Source organism: Monopterus albus, unplaced genomic scaffold (assembly GCF_001952655.1).
Source record: "Monopterus albus unplaced genomic scaffold, M_albus_1.0 scaffold213.1, whole genome shotgun sequence".
Classification (NCBI taxonomy): Eukaryota; Metazoa; Chordata; class Actinopteri; order Synbranchiformes; family Synbranchidae; genus Monopterus; species Monopterus albus.
The window spans coordinates 498,003-519,789 of record NW_018128093.1 but is presented as its reverse complement, the minus strand read 5'-3'; the positions used below and the strand labels follow the sequence as shown (position 1 = coordinate 519,789).

General features: G+C 42.5%; 1 protein-coding gene and 1 non-coding gene across 4 annotated transcripts in view; one reads left to right on the top strand and one right to left on the bottom strand.

The window, feature by feature from the left end:
* The window catches only part of ptprt (protein tyrosine phosphatase receptor type T), a 366,858-nt gene that overhangs the window by 15,937 nt on the left and 329,134 nt on the right, over nt 1-21,787 (top strand). For 2 of the 3 annotated variants that reach the window (XM_020619049.1, XM_020619048.1), the window contains one exon: nt 10,414-10,532. The gene's annotated coding sequence lies outside the window, so the exon portion shown is untranslated. Of the gene's footprint in view, nt 1-10,412; nt 10,533-21,787 lie in introns of those variants that run through there. The other variant, XM_020619050.1, reaches the window with a different exon arrangement.
* trnae-uuc (transfer RNA glutamic acid (anticodon UUC)) lies at nt 1,232-1,303 on the bottom strand. The gene has a single exon. It is a non-coding gene; the product is annotated as a tRNA-Glu (tRNA).

Below are 21,787 nucleotides of genomic sequence, written 5' to 3'. Positions count from 1 at the left end.
TGAATTGGAAAGACCTGCAGCTGTGAATGTAATTATTGATAAAAATTATCTTTTAATCTAAGCCAGTGCAGACTCAGCCATAATTGTTTTGACTCACACAAAACTGTATGTTTGTTGAATTTTTTGAGCTAGTTTTAAGCCAGTTCTTTAAATTTTTGTAATGTCAATTTTTGCACGTTTCCACCGAGACTACGTGAACGTATTCAAATAGCATAATTAGTCAAACATCAGTGTCTCTGATATGTCAGTGGCTTATTGCAGCTTCCTTACTAAGAAGGCATTTTTATGCCTCGGCCAGCGATTAGCCTTGTTTTCAGGCTGTCCATATGACCACATTATCCCAGGAACGCCTTGAGGGAACTCCTTCAAATTTGGTGCAAGTGTCCACTTGGACTCAAGGGTGAACTGATTAAATTTTGATGTCAAAGGTCAGTGACCTCAGGTCTGCCCCATTTCCATGAATTTGACTGGTTGGCGGAGTCGTACAACTGTAAAGTGACAATTCTAGTTATTCCTAATTTTAATACAAGTATTGTGTTGGAGTGCGTACAGTAACAGGGAGCGTTAGTATGATTTCAGTGTGTGGTCTACGGTAGAATAAACAGGTTCCATGACATAAAAAAAAAAAAATCTATTTCCATCTTTTATATCATCTTTTCTTTTTGGTGTTCTAAACATTTTACTTCAGAAAGCGGTGTCACACAAGTTGTGTCGCACCATGTTGTATAATCTAAGTGAGTTCATTAGGAGCCATGAAATTACCAGATAAGTGCAAACCACAGTCTTCTGTCTGATGAAAATCCTACTATAACTGTGCTATTACAGCTGCAACTCTTTGCTCATCTAATATACGGTATCTTCTGTGGAAGCATCAGTGACGTCACATGCTTCATGTATATCAAAATTAAATTAGATAAAACAGTTTTCATTGCACTTTGCAATTTTTTTTTCTCCTTTTTAAATATCTGTCATTTCCGTTCAATTTCCATTTGAAAATGCACATAAAACAGGAGGTGGAAACATATAGTAGGAACAGATAGGATAATAATCACCTTTAATTGGCCAAGCATGTTACACACACACACACACAATAAACTTGTTTCCGGTACAGAGTCAAGGCAGCCATCTGTGGCGCCAACCATCACAGGCAACTTGTCTTGCCCATGGACACTCTGACGTGTGGACTGCAGGCGCCATGATTTGAACCATTTGGTCAGGAACCATAAAGTAGTTCCCATACCGGGAGTCGAACCCGGGCCGCTTGGGTGAAAACCAGGAATCCTACCCGCTAGAGTATATGGGACTGACTCTCAACATGTTTGTGACTTATCTTCTTCTTCTTCTTTCGGCTGTTCCCGTTAGGGGTCGCCACAGCGAATCATCTGTTTCCACCTAACTTTGTCCTCGGCATCCCCTACTCTCACCCCAATTAACTTCATGTTTGTGACTTATCAGATGTGTAAATAAACAACGTCCTCATTAACAGAAAATGTAACATGATCACAAACTTTTTCAACAAAACATGTTTGCTATTGCAGCTTAGCTGTGTATAAATGTAATTTATAGAAGACAGGGTTGAAATATCAGGGAGCTCTAAGGTGCCCAGACAAGCTGCCCTGGAGCAGTTGAGAGGTTAAGTGCCCTGCTCAGTAGAACCTTGGCACAGAGAAAAGGGCAAGAACGAGAACCACAGATGCCCCAAAAGCTAGTTCAAGATGAATCACTTTTAGCAGTTATCTACTGCTTCACTATTTTCTGTGGATTAAACATTTGAAGCAAGTCACACTTCTGGTGATGGCTTTATAGACTGAACCCTTTGAAGCTGTTGGTATGAAACTGTCAGATGAACTCCTGGACCTGTGCCCGTTTCTCTTGGCTGCATCAACATGAATCCTCATTACTATGGAGTCTCTGTTTGCTATGTTCTGTCATCTCGACTGAACCTGTGGTCATTTAAGTAATTCCAGTTTTTAGGACCACCGTGTCTTTTCACAGCTCATGGGCTGCTTTAGAAACCCAGGAGAAGCGGTGATTGTCACAGCGGTTTTCAAATCTGACACATTGTGCTAATTGCCATTCAGCACCACATGACACTGTGTGGTGGCATTTATAATTGTGATTAGGTGACCACATGTGGAGCTTCCATTCTTTTGCCAGTAAAAACTGTAAAAGGGGGCTAGTTCAGCTCTATCAGCCACCTCCCTCAAACCCTCTGCTTGTCTTTTCTCTTTTTGCATGAATTCCTTTGGGTTGCCAAACCTGCTGTCAGTCTCATGAAACATGTGATAAGGAATTACAAAGAAAGAAAATCCACTCTTTTAATTAATTCTTTGTAATTTGTGGAAAAAAATAACTGAAAACTAATTGAGGGAGTTGCCATTTTAAAAGTAAAATTGAAATGAGGGACAAAGCTTTCCTCAGATCTGTAGCATTATAAAAATGTTAACGCTAAGCTGAGTGAGTTCGCCCTGTGATGGAGGAAGAAAAGGAAGAATAAATTGAAAAGTTTAAGTAGATTTTAAGCTGAACAAGCATTTTGATATTCCCTATCCCTGATTCTTTCCCCATGCACTAAATTGCCCTGCATGCTTGGCAGGCAGCTGAGTCAATAGAAGAAGAGGAAGAAGAGTAGCAGGTGGGTTGGTTTGTCAGTCCATACTATCAACCTGCCTCCTTATCCTGTAGCTATGGCCAAATCACAGCATACACACCAGGTTTTGTGTAGGGTTTGTTATGTCTTTCACTTATACCACAAATCCTCAGCCTGAGCAACAGTACGCGTTGTTTGTCTGCACCTTAAAATCCAACCTGCAGAATCATTCCAGCAGTACGCTCCCAGTCATTTTTTGTCATCATAACATGATCCATAGGCCTACGCCCATTCCCCTGGTGGCCGGATCAGACCTTTGTTGCCATGGAAATAAGTGCACAAACCTCTTGGTTAGGTTTAGAAAAATATCATGGTTTGGATTAAAGTAACCTTTGTCAACACGGTTACACTTAAGGTTGTGGAATGGTTATGAATAAAAAATAGTTTTACACAGGAATCAAAATCCTAGTCTGTTGTTGGAAGGTTTTCAGTCCATCCGCCTCAGCCTCCCTCCCATCATGGACTTTGTCGCTCTATACACTACGTCACCTTACGCCCTCCTTCGCTTGAGTCATAATTGTTAAACTTGCTAGAGGTCGTCTAACTATAACACGTTACTGTTGGTCATAATCTCACTTAGGGATCACTTATCCACCTGTTGGCTCTGTTTAATTCATTCACTCATTTGAACACTACACACACCAACATGGCAATGTGATCTGAGGACGAGGGTGTGTGAGACTGGCAGTGTGAAAGTCAACTCAGCCAAACAGCCTGGCTCAAACAGGATCAACTGCTAATCCTTTATCTGCTTAGCCATGGAAGGCATGGCTGTGTGGATGCATATCATAATTAATGACTCAGGGGAGCTGAGAGAGAGAACGAAAGAGAAGGAGAGAACAAGATGCTCTGCTGACCTTCTAAAACAGAAACCCTATCTCGTTCTTGCCCTTTTCTCTGTGCCAAGGTTCTACTGAGCAGGGCACTTAACCTCTCAACTGCTCCAGGGCAGCTTGTCTGGGCACCTTAGAGCTCCCTGATATTTCAACCCTGACTTCTATAAATTACATTTATACACAGCTAAGCTGCAACAGGCAGGATCATGTTACATTTTCTGTTAATGAGGACGTTGTTTATTTACACATTTGATAAGTCACAAACATGATGATTCTTAGCTGACTATATGAGTTCCATATGGTCTAGTGGTTAGGGTTCCTGGTTTTTGCCCGGGTTCGACTCCCGATATGGGAGCTACTTTATGGGGCGGCTGTGGTTCAGTGGGTAGAGCGGTTGTCTCCCAACTGGAGCGTTGGTGGACCCTTGTGCAGAGGGTTCAGGTGCTTTCACAAAGCACAGTTTGGTTTTGCCTGTGTTCTACAATAGATAGGTGATCACATCAACAGTATTCCACAGTTTAGTATTCAGTTGAAGACATTTCACCTCTCATCCTTGTTCTGATTTCATCAGAACTGATGTTTTTTCAGCTTACTTTGACCTGGATGACTGAGAATCTGCATGGGCATATTCATTTATCTGTAATTCTTTTGTCAGAATGCCTCCAGCTTCCTTAATAATATGAGACAACTGGTGACATAAGAAATATTGTCATGATATTAATGATCACATACTGTAGGGGACTCATGCATGGGTGTCCACATACGTTTGGTCATAGATTTTGCCAAAACAATACACACACACATATGTAAATTGACTGGTAAGGCAGGAAAACTATGAAGTGTGTGTGTGAGACTGTATGTGAGAGCGGGGATTAGTATTGGTAAAGAGGATTACCCAGTCGAAGGCCTCCCTCCCTCTGTCCGTGCCCCACCCCATCCATGGCAGCACTGAAGAGTTCTTAGAGAGCCCAGTGATAGCAAACCAACCATGGGAGGCTCATTTACTCACACATCTCTCTGTCCAATCTGTGCCACCTCCACATGTCACTCTTCTTCTCCTGCACCTCCCTCCTTCCTTCCATCAATTTTTCCTCCTCCTGTCTCCTTACTTCCTCAAGTTTCCTTGCTTTACTCCATCTATTACATCCCTACTGGCTTCTTCTTCACTGCTTTGCATCTCCCCTCTTCCTCTTCTCCACCTTCACTTTGCACTTTCCCATTCTTTGTCTTTATGTGCAACTACTTGACTCCTTTTTTTGTCACTTTTACTTCATCATCTTCATCTTCCTCCTGTTGCTCTTTCACTACTTCTCTTCCTGTGTCAAAAGCTTCTCCTCATACTCTGCCACATCTCATGCTGTACTCATCTTCTTTCTACTTTCCTCTTTTTTTTTTTGGTTTTGGTCTTTTTATTTTATTTCACTCTAAGACTTTTCCTTTTTGTCCCATTTTCTTGTCTTACTTTTTCTCTCCTGGGTTCTGTTTTATGTTTCATTCTTTGTTAAGATCCGTTTGCACCAGTCAGTGCGTAGGTGGGGTCACTCCTGGGCTGGTCGACGGTGATGGTGGTACTGAAGGTAGGGACAGAGAGATGAAGGCAATAGTGGAACAGATGGGCGACTGTGCATTGACCTGCCTGGGAGGGGAGAGTGGAGCCACGGTCTGGAGGAACAGTCCTTCGGGGAAACACAAAACAGTAGCTGGCAAGGGGATAAATACATACAAAAACAATGACAACGCATGGAGTAAGGTTGGCCTAGTGACTAGAAAGAACTGGCAAGTGACTGAGGAGTGAAACCGGGTAATATAGTGAGTGACCTAATCAAGTGCAGCTGGTGATAAGGGAGTGAGGAACAGGTGAACGTGATAAGAGTAATGAGGTAAGAGACAGTAGGAAAGGTGAGGGAGGCAGAGCGGCCGAGCAAACCTGACATCCTTCCTCTGTTTTCTTCTTTTCTGCTCTTTTTGCACCGTTGCAGTTGTCCGTCTTTTATCCTTCTCATCCTTTCTTCTTTCTAAAATGTCCCATTTTTCACATACATACAAAATGAAAATGTAAATACAATTTATTCTGTGGCAGTTTAGCTATTTGGCATTTAACAAAGTGGGCTTAATGAAAGGTGTTGAACTTCTCTGTTGCAGCCTCTACATGCCTTCTGTCATAATCACTTATGTAAAGTGTTGGCACGTGTCCCTCCATGGTAAACGGGTTTAGACACCTTCTGATCCTCCTCTGGCTTAACTTCTGACACCGACACGTCGTGCGCTTTTCTATGTGAGGACGCTGTGGTGACCTCCTATGGCACACAAATACGAGGAGGGAGACGCGTCATGTGGAGCTTTCTTTAAAACCACACTAGAGTCCTGGCACTGATCAAAATCTGTTCAGGGAGTTTTGGTTTGTATTTGAGGGCTTTTACTGTAGCTGGTGGCAGTTTCTGGACCCTGTGGATAGAAATGCTGGCAAAAGGTCATCAGTCTGACCTTTGGTACAGCCAGTGTGTTCATGTGTGCTGTTAAAGAGGCCTCTTATAAAAGTACTAAACCACTGCCATCTTGCTCCTTGTATGTTTTGGAGACTTGCATGGCAAATTGTAGCAGTAAAGTGAACAAACATAATAAGAATTGGTTGAGCTTGGCCCAGTGATTACAGAAACCGTTCTGTAATGGAAAGCTGACAAGTGTAATCTCCCTGGCAGCCAGAGCTTCCTGGCTGGGAGGGAGCTCACACCAAGCACATTTGGACTGGGGTCAGGCCCTGGATGATGCCATTCAGTCTTGTTAGTTGCAAATATGTGCACCTTGACATCTGAGATTTCTTGGCCAAACCTTTGTGTTGCAAAAACCCGGGGCAGTTTGTTTCAGTGAACTCAAAAGGCACATTTTCAGCTGCTCACTCATGTAGGGGAGTCATTCATTACTTTCTACAGTAAGATGGCAGAGAGGTTCATTAAGCTTTCTAAAGTTAGGTGACATGGAATTACACTTGGTTTTCACTGCCCCCATTCCTACCAAATCCTTTATCTGACAGGATGACAGAACTGTCCCGTTAACAAACCACATGGTAAGACAACGTAAACAGGCAAAACCACAGTAATCAGGATCTGTTTTTAGAGAGAGATCTATGAACTGGACAGTTGTAGAGAATTTAAAACTGTGCACCGAATGCCTAAACATATACTGGTTCCTTTGGAAATAAAACTGATGTCCGTGTTGAGCCACACGTGCAACTGAGCCTGTGACCATAGCAGCACAGGTACAAGGAGTAATGCTCCTGTTAAAGCTGCCAGTGACTGTAGATCTCAAGCCAGTAAAGGGATTAACCTGCACAGGGCAGCTGAGTAATCCTTTATAGATTACCTGCTTAAACATGTAATTAGGTGACATAATTATAGCACTTGGTTACTGTAACGCTGTAAAAAGTGCTCTATAGGCTCTGAACGTCACCTCTGTTGGTAGAATTTGTAATGGTGAAACGGAATGTGCTGCATTTCCAGTATTGTTCATACACTAGTCGCTGTTTATTACATAGTTGGTTGCCACACAGAAAATACTCCTGATCAGAAGTGTAGGATTGAAACCACTTCACCTAGTCTGAATCTTACTTTTAAACTGGACCACAGCAAAGTGCAGCGTACGCCTGATGTCCAGTTGTAGCAGTGTTTAGTAAACAATCTGCCACCTTTTTAAAAAATGTTTTAATGTTTCATTAATATTTTCTGACTCTTTTTATTCCAGCCTAGTTTTTGCAGCTGTCTTTATGGTGTTTTTGGCCCTTTTAGTTATTTTGTTTCTCTTTTTAGTGGTTTTGTGTCTCTTTTTAGTTATAATGCATCTTTTGTTTTTGAATTTGTAGTTATTTGACTGACTCTGCTTCACAGTTTTTTGGTCTAGGGGCCCCCTGACCACTTGAACCCCCGGGCCTGTGTCCAATAGGTACAAAGGACAGCAAGTCATTTAGATAGCAGCGTAGGTTATCAGAGTATGGAGTCAAAACCAACCAGACTGCTGTTTAGGCTTGAAGATGCTTTATAACTCTCAAGAAGCTTTGTCAGCTCTGCTGACTGGTTAATAGGAGCAGGTACCCAAACCTCTTGGATTGAATTGTGCACTGATGTCACACAAGGACAGTTGAGGTCACATGTGAACTGTTAAAGGTCATTTAATGTGAACGTTGGCATATTTGAATTGAAGACCTTTGAACAAAAACCCAGACAGTTACCTCTCGTTGACACTTGGTGCCACTAAAGTACGACGCTGCCACGTGCAGTTTTAATCAGCGTTCACACTGTCGGCGTTTCACTGTGATGGCTGCAGCTACTGTCAGAGCCTGTATAACACTGGATGTACCGCTCTGACACACAGCTGGCAGTGCAGAGACTGATGCTTCAGTCTGCTTTCAACGCAGCTTGATCTGTTCTGGTTCTGGAGTATCATCTAAAGGCAGCGAGGCTAAATGTGTGAAAAGGTTTAAATGCACTTAGGGAAACGTACGCTGACAGCATGACCAGTTCTAGAGAAGTTCACTTCTAGCTGAAAATTTAAAAGTAGACAAAAGTACACAAGCAGAGGGAATAAAATACCAAAATATTAAAATTGCATTGTTTTAGTGAGTAACTTTCAAAGTATATATAGAATGGTCAGTTACATCTAAGACTGTGAGAGGTTCAGAGGTCTAAATTTGTTTCGATCCCTAATTATTAGACTAAACAAAAAATGGTTTCACTGCAGTAATTTATTGACTGAAAACGTCACAGTACCTTCAGTTTTCTGAGCCAGCACCTGAGTACGACATTATAGCAGCACCATGCTCCATTTCAATAACTTCTCTCTACTTACAAAATACTGTACATTTTTAAGTACAACATTATCACAATGATTTTTAGTATGCATTTCTCATTTGTTTCAGTGTTTTGGAACCAATCTTTTCCTAAGTATAAATTGGAGTGAGCTGTGTTTAGTGAATGCGCTGCTGTTCCTGTGCTTCTGTGTAAGAGCTTTTCTCTGACACCAAGTCACCGGTCACCACTGGGATCAACCGGCAACGCCAGGACAGGGTGTCGGCTACACCATACAGGCTTCATGGGCGCTGGAGACTCACTGGGACGTAAAGTGGCTGAGTCGATTCTTTACTTTGTCATATAAAGAACAAGTGGAATCACAGAGCCATACACGTACATCATCTCCCCCTAAATTAAAAATAAAAGACAAGCAAATCTGATGAGGTAACCAAGAACCACCAACGTCAACATTCAGAATAAGAGGTCCAACAAAAGTGGAAGTGCAGCAGTGTCAGATTTGAAATGTCTCAGGCCACATATACACATCCCATGGCTGGTGACAGTGGACCGACCTGTCGGTGTCGCTCTGCCACAGACATGAAAAGCATCTTTCACTTAAACATTACACTTGATTTATACATGATTCATTGATGAGAGATGTGGCCGGAGTGGGTCAGGCTTCTTTTCAGAAGCAACTCATCACTGATTGATTACCTGCCTGCTTATAGCTGCTAATGGTCAGTTGCCTTAAAGTTACAATCCCTGACTTTTGTCTGTTTCTGCTGTGGAGGAAACTACATGAAACCAATGAATCATGTATAAATCAAGTGTAATGTTTAAGTGAAAGATGCTTTTCATGTCTGATACTGGTCAAAACTCCTACATCAGAGAGAGACGAGCTACATCTTAGTGATGAGTGTTCAGTGTTGCTGTCTGGCTGGCACATCTGTTATGAGTATGAGGGAATGCAAGGCTGCGGTGTTCTGTACAGGAGGACAATATGCCTGCAGAGACCTTTTGGTTTTTGTATTCACTGAACCCTTTCATGAAAGTTTGATTAAACACCATAAAAGACAGAACTTATGTTCTTGCCTTATTTTAATATTTCCATAAGTTGTTATTATTGTGGTGATCTCTTTCTCCACTTGACATAAAGTTGTGATTAACCATGTAGTCAGTCCAATGAAAACTCTTGGTTTGCCTGTTCTGAATGCTGTGTCTGCAAGATTTGTATGTCGTTGTTGGGAAGTGCAGTTGGAATCATGCGCTGAGTCAAATACAGAAAAAGATGCACAGTATCGTGCAAGTTACTACTCAAAGCTGTACCAATCAATATTTTTCTATTAGTCATTGATCGAATATGTGTAAAGGTAAAGTGGTTGCTTATAGTGATGATTGATCACCTGACTCTGCACTCATCGTTTCAGCTCAGTGTTTTACATTTACAGCCCAACTTTGCTTTGATCAACAGAGCAAAGCAGAAAGTTTTCGTTAACCCCTCCTCAGAAACTGTATGTTAGCTGCTCAGCACAAAGCCTCACCTTCACCAGGTCGACACACATGACTCCAGTTAATACAGATGCCCAGCAGTGCAATGGATATACTGAACCCCAAGTGGCCAAATGTTGATTTAAGTCAATTTAAGGTTTAATAAGTTTATTCTGGTAATCCTCATTTCTGTTCTGGCTCCTGGTATAAACCATCTTTTTTTATTTTCTTTACCTTCTGCAGAAGAGTGAAGTATAGATGACAGTTTAGATGTATTTGGAGTTGTAGGAGATGTTGGACCTCATACACATGACTCGGTGACATTGTGGTTTACTAAAATGATTAGTAGTGGTACACATACACTAAGAAGAACTGTGCTTGGTACAGTACAATGAATAGCGCGTTGTTGTTATGAGTCATTTAAAAGATGAATGTACTTGAGTCTAAACTCCTGATCTGATTGGCCAGTTTGAGCTGGGGAGGCGGGTTCCTCAGTCAAACTGGGTGGGGTGGACACATACAAAATGGAGACTTCTTTCTTCATTTCTCCAAACTTAAAATTTTTGTCATTGTTGGACTTTAAGTATTTGGCCACTTTCATAAAACCTTGGCACTGGTGGTGTTTTCCTTTCTCACTTCATGTTACCTTTCATTGCAGCTCTAGTGGAATACGTAGGCCTGTGTGGAGTTGGTGGCTGAGTATTGTACAACTGAGGGCTGGAGGACATTGAGGAGGTTGTGTAACACGACCTAACACCCTGGCAGACACTGAAGAAGGTAAGTACTGAAAGGTTTTTTTCTGTTTTTCCTCACTGCTGTGTCGTCTTTATGCTCATCTGTGCTGCCTTTCACTGCAGCTTATTAGAAACTGCAGCATTAAATAATTTATGGTTTATTTACACACTGTATTCCTTTAACAGTTGTTTATTGTCAGTGTTAAGATGGCTCACACTCTCAGCTTGTGCTGCTTCACTGTTACTCCATAACCTGTTTTATAAGCATGAATTTAAGCCCTTTTCACGATAGCGATCTCACTTTCCTTTTCAGTGTTAGTGGAGGAAAAACATTATTAAACACATTTCTCAGAGCTGGAGTAGATTATTGAGGATGTTTTGTACTGAAGCTCAATGTGACCAGTGCAAACAGGGCCGAGGGTCGGTCAGAAAGCCAATAGTGATGAGGAATGGCCTGGTGAGGCAACAAGCAGCACCTGAACCCCATTAACCCTCAGCTATGTATATCACCCTCATTCTGTGTCCGTGGCTGCAGGAGTCTGGGACAGGCGGACACTTTCTATTTCATGTCATGTGAGGTGGCTGCTGCTGCTGGGAGAGAAATAAAACCATTGTTTGGTCACATCTGTGTCCCTGTGACCCGCTGACCTCTGATTATCACAGAGAAAGCAAGGCTGATACAAGTGTCTGTGTGAAAACTGATGCGAAGTTGTCTCAGACAAAAGGAAGCTCTTTGGAATGGGAGTGCAGAGAATTGGATTCTGCTCAGTGTTAAAACTGTTCTTTCTGCAACAACTACAAGGCTTCATATTTTTGAGGCAGACCTGCTCAAAACAACATTTGGAAGACGTGCAGCTAAAAATAAACCTCTGATCTGATGAAGAGAGGTGTGATGCTTTCTCGAGGCCAAAGTGGAAAGTTTATACAAAAATAACAAGCCCGATGTTTTGGGCTTGAGACTTTCATATCTTTGCACAAATATTTTCAAAGTACTTTTATGTCTGTTGAGAGCGCCTGTTGTAAGATTTTGGCAAAAACAAGGTGAAGGACGAGGGTGGTGTTTAACTGGCATCCCGCTAGGAGGCTTGGTAAACAAGTCAGGTTGCACAAATGGAGCATTAAGATTGTGCCGTCATTAGAGGTGAGGCTTCACTGTGAGGACGAGATGTCTCAAGTGCTGTGTGAACTTACTGTCATCACTCTGCAGTTATGTGGACCTGGTAAAACCATGCTGTCAATACAGCTTCATTAAAACACAAGGCAGAAGGGGGGTTTAACGGCCTGGTATCACTGCACTGTCTTAACGTACAGATTACTAGTTTACAGCCTACTTGTAAACACAGACGTGTTTTATAAGGAACACATCTGACTGTTGGATTGTGTTTTGAATGAATGAAATGCTGAATTTTCTTACTGACACAGAACAAGAAGAAAGTGGGCAGTGCAGCTGTTTCTCCCAAGAATCTTGAGTTCGGATTACAGATTCTGATTAATACGCCCAAGTTAAGGCCACAACATTCAGAATACGCCCAAGTTAAGGCCACAACATTCAGAATACGCCCAAGTTAAGGCCACAACATTCAGAATACGCCCAAGTTAAGGCCACAACATTCAGAATACGCCCAAGTTAAGGCCACAACATTCAGAATACGCCCAAGTTAAGGCCACAACATTCAGAATACGCCCAAGTTAAGGCCACAACATTCAGAATACGCCCAAGTTAAGGCCACAACATTCAGAATACGCCCAAGTTAAGGCCACAACATTCAGAATACGCCCAAGTTAAGGCCACAACATTCAGAATACGCCCAAGTTAAGGCCACAACATTCAGAATACGCCCAAGTTAAGGCCACAACATTCAGAATACGCCCAAGTTAAGGCCACAACATTCAGAATACGCCCAAGTTAAGGCCACAACATTCAGAATACGCCCAAGTTAAGGCCACAACATTCAGAATACGCCCAAGTTAAGGCCACAACATTCAGAATACGCCCAAGTTAAGGCCACAACATTCAGAATACGCCCAAGTTAAGGCCACAACATTCAGAATACGCCCAAGTTAAGGCCACAACATTCAGAATACGCCCAAGTTAAGGCCACAACATTCAGAATACGCCCAAGTTAAGGCCACAACATTCAGAATACGCCCAAGTTAAGGCCACAACATTCAGAATACGCCCAAGTTAAGGCCACAACATTCAGAATACGCCCAAGTTAAGGCCACAACATTCAGAATACGCCCAAGTTAAGGCCACAACATTCAGAATACGCCCAAGTTAAGGCCACAACATTCAGAATACGCCCAAGTTAAGGCCACAACATTCAGAATACGCCCAAGTTAAGGCCACAACATTCAGAATACGCCCAAGTTAAGGCCACAACATTCAGAATACGCCCAAGTTAAGGCCACAACATTCAGAATACGCCCAAGTTAAGGCCACAACATTCAGAATACGCCCAAGTTAAGGCCACAACATTCAGAATACGCCCAAGTTAAGGCCACAACATTCAGAATACGCCCAAGTTAAGGCCACAACATTCAGAATACGCCCAAGTTAAGGCCACAACATTCAGAATACGCCCAAGTTAAGGCCACAACATTCAGAATACGCCCAAGTTAAGGCCACAACATTCAGAATACGCCCAAGTTAAGGCCACAACATTCAGAATACGCCCAAGTTAAGGCCACAACATTCAGAATACGCCCAAGTTAAGGCCACAACATTCAGAATACGCCCAAGTTAAGGCCACAACATTCAGAATACGCCCAAGTTAAGGCCACAACATTCAGAATACGCCCAAGTTAAGGCCACAACATTCAGAATACGCCCAAGTTAAGGCCACAACATTCAGAATACGCCCAAGTTAAGGCCACAACATTCAGAATACGCCCAAGTTAAGGCCACAACATTCAGAATACGCCCAAGTTAAGGCCACAACATTCAGAATACGCCCAAGTTAAGGCCACAACATTCAGAATACGCCCAAGTTAAGGCCACAACATTCAGAATACGCCCAAGTTAAGGCCACAACATTCAGAATACGCCCAAGTTAAGGCCACAACATTCAGAATACGCCCAAGTTAAGGCCACAACATTCAGAATACGCCCAAGTTAAGGCCACAACATTCAGAATACGCCCAAGTTAAGGCCACAACATTCAGAATACGCCCAAGTTAAGGCCACAACATTCAGAATACGCCCAAGTTAAGGCCACAACATTCAGAATACGCCCAAGTTAAGGCCACAACATTCAGAATACGCCCAAGTTAAGGCCACAACATTCAGAATACGCCCAAGTTAAGGCCACAACATTCAGAATACGCCCAAGTTAAGGCCACAACATTCAGAATACGCCCAAGTTAAGGCCACAACATTCAGAATACGCCCAAGTTAAGGCCACAACATTCAGAATACGCCCAAGTTAAGGCCACAACATTCAGAATACGCCCAAGTTAAGGCCACAACATTCAGAATACGCCCAAGTTAAGGCCACAACATTCAGAATACGCCCAAGTTAAGGCCACAACATTCAGAATACGCCCAAGTTAAGGCCACAACATTCAGAATACGCCCAAGTTAAGGCCACAACATTCAGAATACGCCCAAGTTAAGGCCACAACATTCAGAATACGCCCAAGTTAAGGCCACAACATTCAGAATACGCCCAAGTTAAGGCCACAACATTCAGAATACGCCCAAGTTAAGGCCACAACATTCAGAATACGCCCAAGTTAAGGCCACAACATTCAGAATACGCCCAAGTTAAGGCCACAACATTCAGAATACGCCCAAGTTAAGGCCACAACATTCAGAATACGCCCAAGTTAAGGCCACAACATTCAGAATACGCCCAAGTTAAGGCCACAACATTCAGAATACGCCCAAGTTAAGGCCACAACATTCAGAATACGCCCAAGTTAAGGCCACAACATTCAGAATACGCCCAAGTTAAGGCCACAACATTCAGAATACGCCCAAGTTAAGGCCACAACATTCAGAATACGCCCAAGTTAAGGCCACAACATTCAGAATACGCCCAAGTTAAGGCCACAACATTCAGAATACGCCCAAGTTAAGGCCACAACATTCAGAATACGCCCAAGTTAAGGCCACAACATTCAGAATACGCCCAAGTTAAGGCCACAACATTCAGAATACGCCCAAGTTAAGGCCACAACATTCAGAATACGCCCTAGTTAAGGCCATAACATTCACCATGGGGCAGATGGCTACATCACTGTGTATGTTCTTATTCCTGTGTGTGATCATTTCTAAACATTTGTCTTAGTGCATGTTTGTGAATGTCAGCACACAGTTGTATGTTCGTGCTTATGTCCAGTGCTGCATGTGTATGTGTGTTGGAGGTACAACATACAGATTGTTTTTGTTGTTGTGTATACATTTCTGTTTACGTCTGTATCTGTGTTTGTTTCCATGTGGCTTTTATGAAAGTCGATACGAACGCATCAGAGATGAGAAATAAATAGCATTTTCTATCTGATTCCTGCTCAATATTTGTTTAAGCAAAGAGAAGCAATATCGCTGTGACGGTTGCTTCCCTGCAATTCACCCTGAGAAAATAACTGAAAAGCAGATGAAGAGCGGAGAAGGGACAAAATCCCTAAGTAATCATTTTCAGCCCTCCAACTGTTACTCAGTTGCTCTTTGTATTTGTGTGTGTGCCAGTAAGCAGGTACATGGTATTACTGTGTGGGTGTGTGTGTTTCAGTGCAAAACAAAGCAGAAACTAGACAGAGTTGATGGTTCAGGAGCTTTTATGAGATTAATAGCTGAAATATACCTGAACCAGAAGTCGTAGGGGAGAAAAGCTTAAAAAGGAAAATGAAACCACTTTGTGATCGTTTATTAGATTGAGTAGAGTAATTATTTTTAAAGTTTTATACAGTATTTTCAGATACCTGATCAGTGTGTCCTAAAGGAGAACTTACCAGATGGATTTGTGGTTGCACTTTTAGACGATTCATCCAGAAACCTAATTTAGATGTAAAAAGAGTGATGATTCACAGATGGCTACAGAGGACAGCAGGACTTCATAAATCTGCCTGACCATCAGACAGCAGCAACATCTACTAGCAATCCACTCTACTCTTTTAGTAAGAGCAAATTAAATTCAATAATTGCTTCAGCTAGACTTCTGCCAGGTTTCCTCCAGCTGAAAATTGTACGTCCTTTTAGCGACTGTTTAATGTTACCTTGTCTCTAAACAAAAAGCTGCCGGTCAGCAGCCAGCTGTTAGATGTGACACATTCATATGGTGAATTTCTGGACTCTGGGATCGACTCTGACTCCCAGCTGCTGTAAGATGAATTTGCCATGTTATAATAAACAAGACAACAACAGAGGTGTGCTGAAGGACACCTGAACCAACCTCAGGCTCATACATGTGGACTGAAAACTTGAGCAAGACATTGTCAAAAGATGGGTCTTAACGGAGTCTGTGCCAGGGAAGGACTGGCCAGACTACACACTCCCTCTGGTGTCACGTTTCCCCCAGAACTCTTTTCCTCTCAAGAGGCATTATTTGGTAAAGTGAACGATCTTCTATCCCGTTGACAATAAAACTAAGGTTGCCTTTTCTGCAACCCTGTGGAGACTGTGTCGTGAGTGCTTCTTTCTGCCTTCCCTAGTAGCCGCACATATAGACAGTGTATCAGTCACACTGTGAGCGGTCCTATTAGGGGAACTGGTCATCTAATGGTGTCCAGTGTTAAAGGGGAGGTGTGGTTCATTAAGCAGCACTAATTGAAAGCACCTAAATCAGCTCCTGTTGAGATCTGTCCACTGACTACAGGAAATCAGTGGCACAGGGTTGTTACTGAGCTGTGTGAGTGTAGAAAGTTGTCATCTGTGTGTGTGCACGGAAAGAGCTACAGTCTGGTTGTAGTTTAGGAGTGTTTCAGTTTGGCCCAGTAATTTAAGATGCATCTGTTACTGAACGTAGACGCAGCACACAGGAGCTGAAGGTGAGTTAAACTTACAAGATGCCAGTAGGCAGTGACTAATGTTTGTTAAAGGCTATCTACAACTCACTCCTAATTAAAATAGTTCCAGTTTTCTGCAGTACCTAGTGCTCACTCTTCTACTTGGAGCACTGTGCAGCTGAAAGTTCTGTCCTCTGTCTTTGGATCTCTGTTGTGAGCGCTTCCTTACTTGGTTGGAAGCCATTTACACACCTTTATCAAATAAATGATAAAAGAGTTTTTAGATTTTGTTTTCTCCATCATGACAGATGCATCCATTTATTTAGAAACCTGAACTGTCCTTTTCCTGGACTAACTAGATCAGAAATCCTCCAAACAGCAGGAGTTTAGCAGCGTGGCTGTAGTTCTCCTCACATACCGTCCTCAACACTGGATGAGACCAGATTTATTTTTATGATGAAAGATCATAAAATCCTTTTTTTACTAAATCACATGTGTTTACCAACATTGCTGATGTAAATGAGCACAGCTGCAGCAGTGTTCATTTGAATGCACTTCTGTTTATGAGGACCTGGTGTTCATTTGAATGCACTTCTGTTTATGACCTGTTTATACCTGGCGCCTGTATTGTGCACGTGTAGACTGAGATGGAGCGTAGAACACAATACAAGTTTACTGAACTTTCATATTGGTTGTAGAAACCAACAGACACACTTCTTCTGCAGCCAAGTCATCTTTCATTTAGTTGAGTAACTGAAGAACAGTTTGACCTGAAAGCCTGTGAAGTTCCGTCACATTCTCCTCTGGCATCTCAGAAAGAGAAGCGTGATTTAGAAACACCCTCTCCTTCCTCAAACGTGTTCTTAAGTCCAGTGACATCTTACATGAATAACAGTCGCCGCGCTGACAGCAGTGCCACAAATTGTAAACCTGCTTTCTCCTTAAACCTTAATTAGCTGCAGTTCCCTCTGCCACAGCATCAGTCTGTGGTGGTAAACCAGCTGCTCAGGGTGTCTTTACAGTATATTTGTTTGGTTTGTTTTTTTGGCGCCTCTAAATGGGAGCGTCTTAAATTATATATTGCACTAGACCAAACATGCTGTTTCTGCCGGTGCCGCTTTTCTTGTTTTTTCAGGTGCAAACTGAACCGCAACTCTTTGGTAAATAAGAACATGCAACTTGACTGTTTAGTGCCAAAGTGTGAGCTGCAAAACCTTAGTGAACATCCTCCTAAGTATCACACATCACCAGTGTAAAAGCACATTAAACGTGGGGATGTGATTATGACCGCTAAGTGTTTTTCTTTGGCCAGAAGTAAAAGTTTCTAATTGAATTACAGAAGGTTTTAGTGAACAAACTGTGTCTGTAACTGGGCAGAGTCAACAAATGCATCAAAATGATGAACAAAATAAACCATAAAGTCTATTTGCTCTGTAGTTTGTGTCGTCAAAGGACAGTTGTGACATCACTGCTCTTTTTAACCTGTTTGCTTCAACGCCGACTTAGACGGCATGAGTCATCACCATGAGGTGTGTGTGTGTGTCCCCGCTTTTAGTCTGAGAGGAATGTGTGCGAGGACAGGATGTTTCTGTCATTAAGTATGTCCTCAGTCAGGGAGCAGACGTTAAGCTGTGCGTGTGTCTCTCTCTCTCTCTCTATTCAACAGAATATCATAAAGAATGTCCTTAGTAAAGTAGACTGTGTGTGTGTAGACTGGGTAGACAGGTAGACTGAGAGCTTCACCTCCAGATTCAGCTCTTATGGACACGGCAGTCTCCTGCACTGATCCCGACGCTGATCTTTCATTCCAGCTTGCCCTCACTTGAGAACAAGTCCCAACAACACCTGAACTGCATCACTTAACACAACAACCTTTGATACAGTTCACCATTTTCCAGGGCTGCAGACTTCAGTGGTGACTTTACACTTGACTGTGAACCGTCACAGTGTGTCCTGGATGGCATGATGAAATGTGTGGATTTCCCTGACTCATCAAAATGAAACACGGCAGGAGCTGAATAATGTCCCCTTAAGCATCTAATCTGCGACTTCACAGTTGTCTTGGCTTGTACAGCGTCAAAGTCCCTGTGCGTGGGAAAAGTCTAACGTTTGCACTTAGAACACTTTAAACAACGACTTTTAACAATTTGACAAAGAGGGCTTTAAAAAATTCTGTGATTCTTTATGTAACTTTGACACAGATCTGTTGCTTCCTGATAAACGTACAAGTTCGAACAGGGCACAAAGAAATATAAACCTGAAGTTGAAACACATTCTGCTTTGGCATCATGAAGTTTAGGGTCACATGACATAAGTGCACTCTAGAGACCAATGGCGCTCTCAGCCGCAGTGTCATTTGTTTGACAATCAAACTAATGTCTCTGAATTAATGTGCTGTAGATTTATTGTTATGCACTATCAATGCATAGAATTAAGTCCAGTTAAGTTTTATTTGTAGTTGTATTTGTACAGCACCACGTCAGAGCAAAAATGGTCTCAGGACACTTTACATGCTAAGGTCTCGGTCTTACAGTATTATAGAGGAAGAACCCAATAAAGTCCAAGCACTTGGTGACAGCGGGGGAGGAAAACCTTCCTAGGTTACATGATGATAATACAGTAAAGTCTAAGTTTCAAATTCACAGTTAAATGAGTCCGTTTCTCTTTGAGTAACTTGACATTACAGAGAAAACAGGACATTTGAATGAGAACCATTTTTGTGCGCCTGTGTTTATGGATGTGCATGTGTGCACGTGGTGTGCCTCTGGACTCTTTAGTCTTTTCATGTTGAAATGCACACACTACTGTGCACTCATGTGCTGAGACTGTGTGAGTTTGTTGGTGTTGCCCGGGATGTGTATTAAAGGGGGTCTGAACAATTCACATGTACCTTGAACACCACACTCACGTGCACACATGCAAGCATGTACATTTACTGTGTGAACTAGTTCATGTCTCAGGTTAATGTCTTTTTGTTGTATCTCACTAGAAAGATTTAAGAGTCAACTGCTCAGAGACATGAATCACTGAAACAAACATTCACAGCTCAGAAAAGCATTTTGCATCACGCTACTTGGCCCCATTAAAGTTATCTGTGTGCATGCATTTTGTGTGTGTACAGTACTGCTAAGTATCTGTGTGAAGATGTGAGCATGTGTGTCCACATAAATGAATGTCACCAGGTCTGTTTCTGTCTATGCAAGCATCTTGTCTGACCCTTCTTTTTGTTTGAACGCCTGCCTTTTTGTTTGTGACTGAATGTGTGTGGCCTCATGTTGTGAGGACGTACTGTAAATCTGTTTGTACACACACATTGTGAGGTCTCAACGTCCTTATGGGGACAAAAAAACAAGCCCCCCCAACGTAAGTCATTACATTTTAGAGTGATGACTTGGTTGAAGGTCAGGGTGAGGCAAGTAGTGGTTATGGTAGGTCAACAGGAAATGAATGAAAGTCAATGTAATGTCCCCGTAAAGTGATGGAAACAGTGTGTGTGTGTGTGTGTGTGTGTGTGTCCTTTAACATTCTGGTGGCCCACATGAGTGATGCTGGTTGTGCGACTTTAGCCGACTTGCTATAAATCACAATGACAAACGCTGCATTTGTGCGTTGGGAAAATGGTGTGTTTCTGCTGAAATGCTGGTGCTCTCACCTCTAACTACACATCTCTGTCTGCAACACAGCCCACCAACGTCCTTGGAGGAGGACAGGCTCAAACACAGACACGCAGCCAGAGGCATCCAGGAACACCTGGGAGCAGAAAACCTTGCAAATAACAATGCTTCATTTCACACAGTTACGTAGTTACACCAGGTACGCTGCAAGGAAGCCGGGATATGAATGAATCCACGTTATAGTTGTGTAGTAGTGAGACTGTGGACATGTTTAGAAGGGGGCAGCACTGACTGTGGTCGCTGCTGTCCAATCCTGCCCATAATACCCCATCCCTAAGAGGTTTTGCAGCAGTGTGTCACATGATTTGTGCCTTTGCCTCTGTGAGAGAAGCGGGTGCACTCCAAAACTCAATCAGCACAGTCCAGTTTGTGGTGCCTTGGCATAGTTTCGACTCAGTTTCAAGTTTACACATGCTGCTTATGACAGCCTGAATCAACAGCTATGTGCCGCAAGTTACTACCAGCAGCATCATAAACGATGCACTATCCATTCATCCATTATCATCCAGTCATCTGGGGTTGGGTCATGGGACAGCACGTCTAGAGGGGCGGTCCGTCCGCAGCATCCTCCACTAATGAAGACATAATTCACATGGCTTGTTGTGGCTGAATCCAACTGGAAACATTTCTATTGTGCCTTTATCAGCACTTACAAGCTGTAAAAAGTTGATGTTGGTATTTACCACAGCATCTTTACCAGCTGCTTCTGCTTGATTATTGGCTGAGGTTCAATATAAAACCTGCTGCCTGCGCTCCATGCTAAGAGCATGCTCGGCCCCATCGAGTGCAGCCATTATGAACGTGATCTGATGAGCTGCCGAGTTCCCGAATGTTAGTCGCCGGCCAAACAATTCAGTTCATGACCAGTGTTGTTGACTGATCAAACCTCTGTGCACAAATCCAGATGTAAACAAAAACACACAGATGCAGGCGCTTGTATTGTAATATGAAACAGACATGCCCCCACATCAGTTAAAATGTACACCAATATAATAACAAAGGTGTATTTGTGATTAAATTACAGGTCCCTGATAGATTAGTGGTTAGGGCACAGTGCTCCCATCGCTGTGGCCCAGGTTCGAGTCAGGGTTGTGTCAGGAAGGGCATCCAGTGTAAAACACGTGCCAAATGTCAACATGTGAATCGTCAGTGTGACGACCCCCAACGGGGGAAAAGCTAAAAGTGACCTTCATTTTTATTTGTGATTAAATTAAAGATGCACTCATCCATATCACACACACACACACACACACTTACCCTGAATAAATGGTTAACCTTGTGGAGACTAGATCTGAGTCCTGAGATTGGAGGTGAGTCCCCACAATGTGACTTAGCGAAGACATTTTTGTCCCTCTGTCTCACACATAACAGAGTGGGCTGCAGACGGAGTACTGATGTCGACCTTCATGCTTCATGCATTCAGCATACTGAATGGGTGTCTGTGTTTTAGCAGGACATTAGTTTGGGTGTGTTATGTAATCAGTTAACAGTCTGTTCACATTGTCACTCTGGGAACAATCATCAGTTTTCAATATTATAGTGAAATAATCAAAGTGTGGAATGTTTTTGTGCTTTAAGGTTAGAAATGTAACAAGAGTAAGCCTCTTTTAGTTAATACACAAAGGTTGTCACAATTATATAACAAGCACGTTTACCTTTTGCTGAGTTAAACCATTCA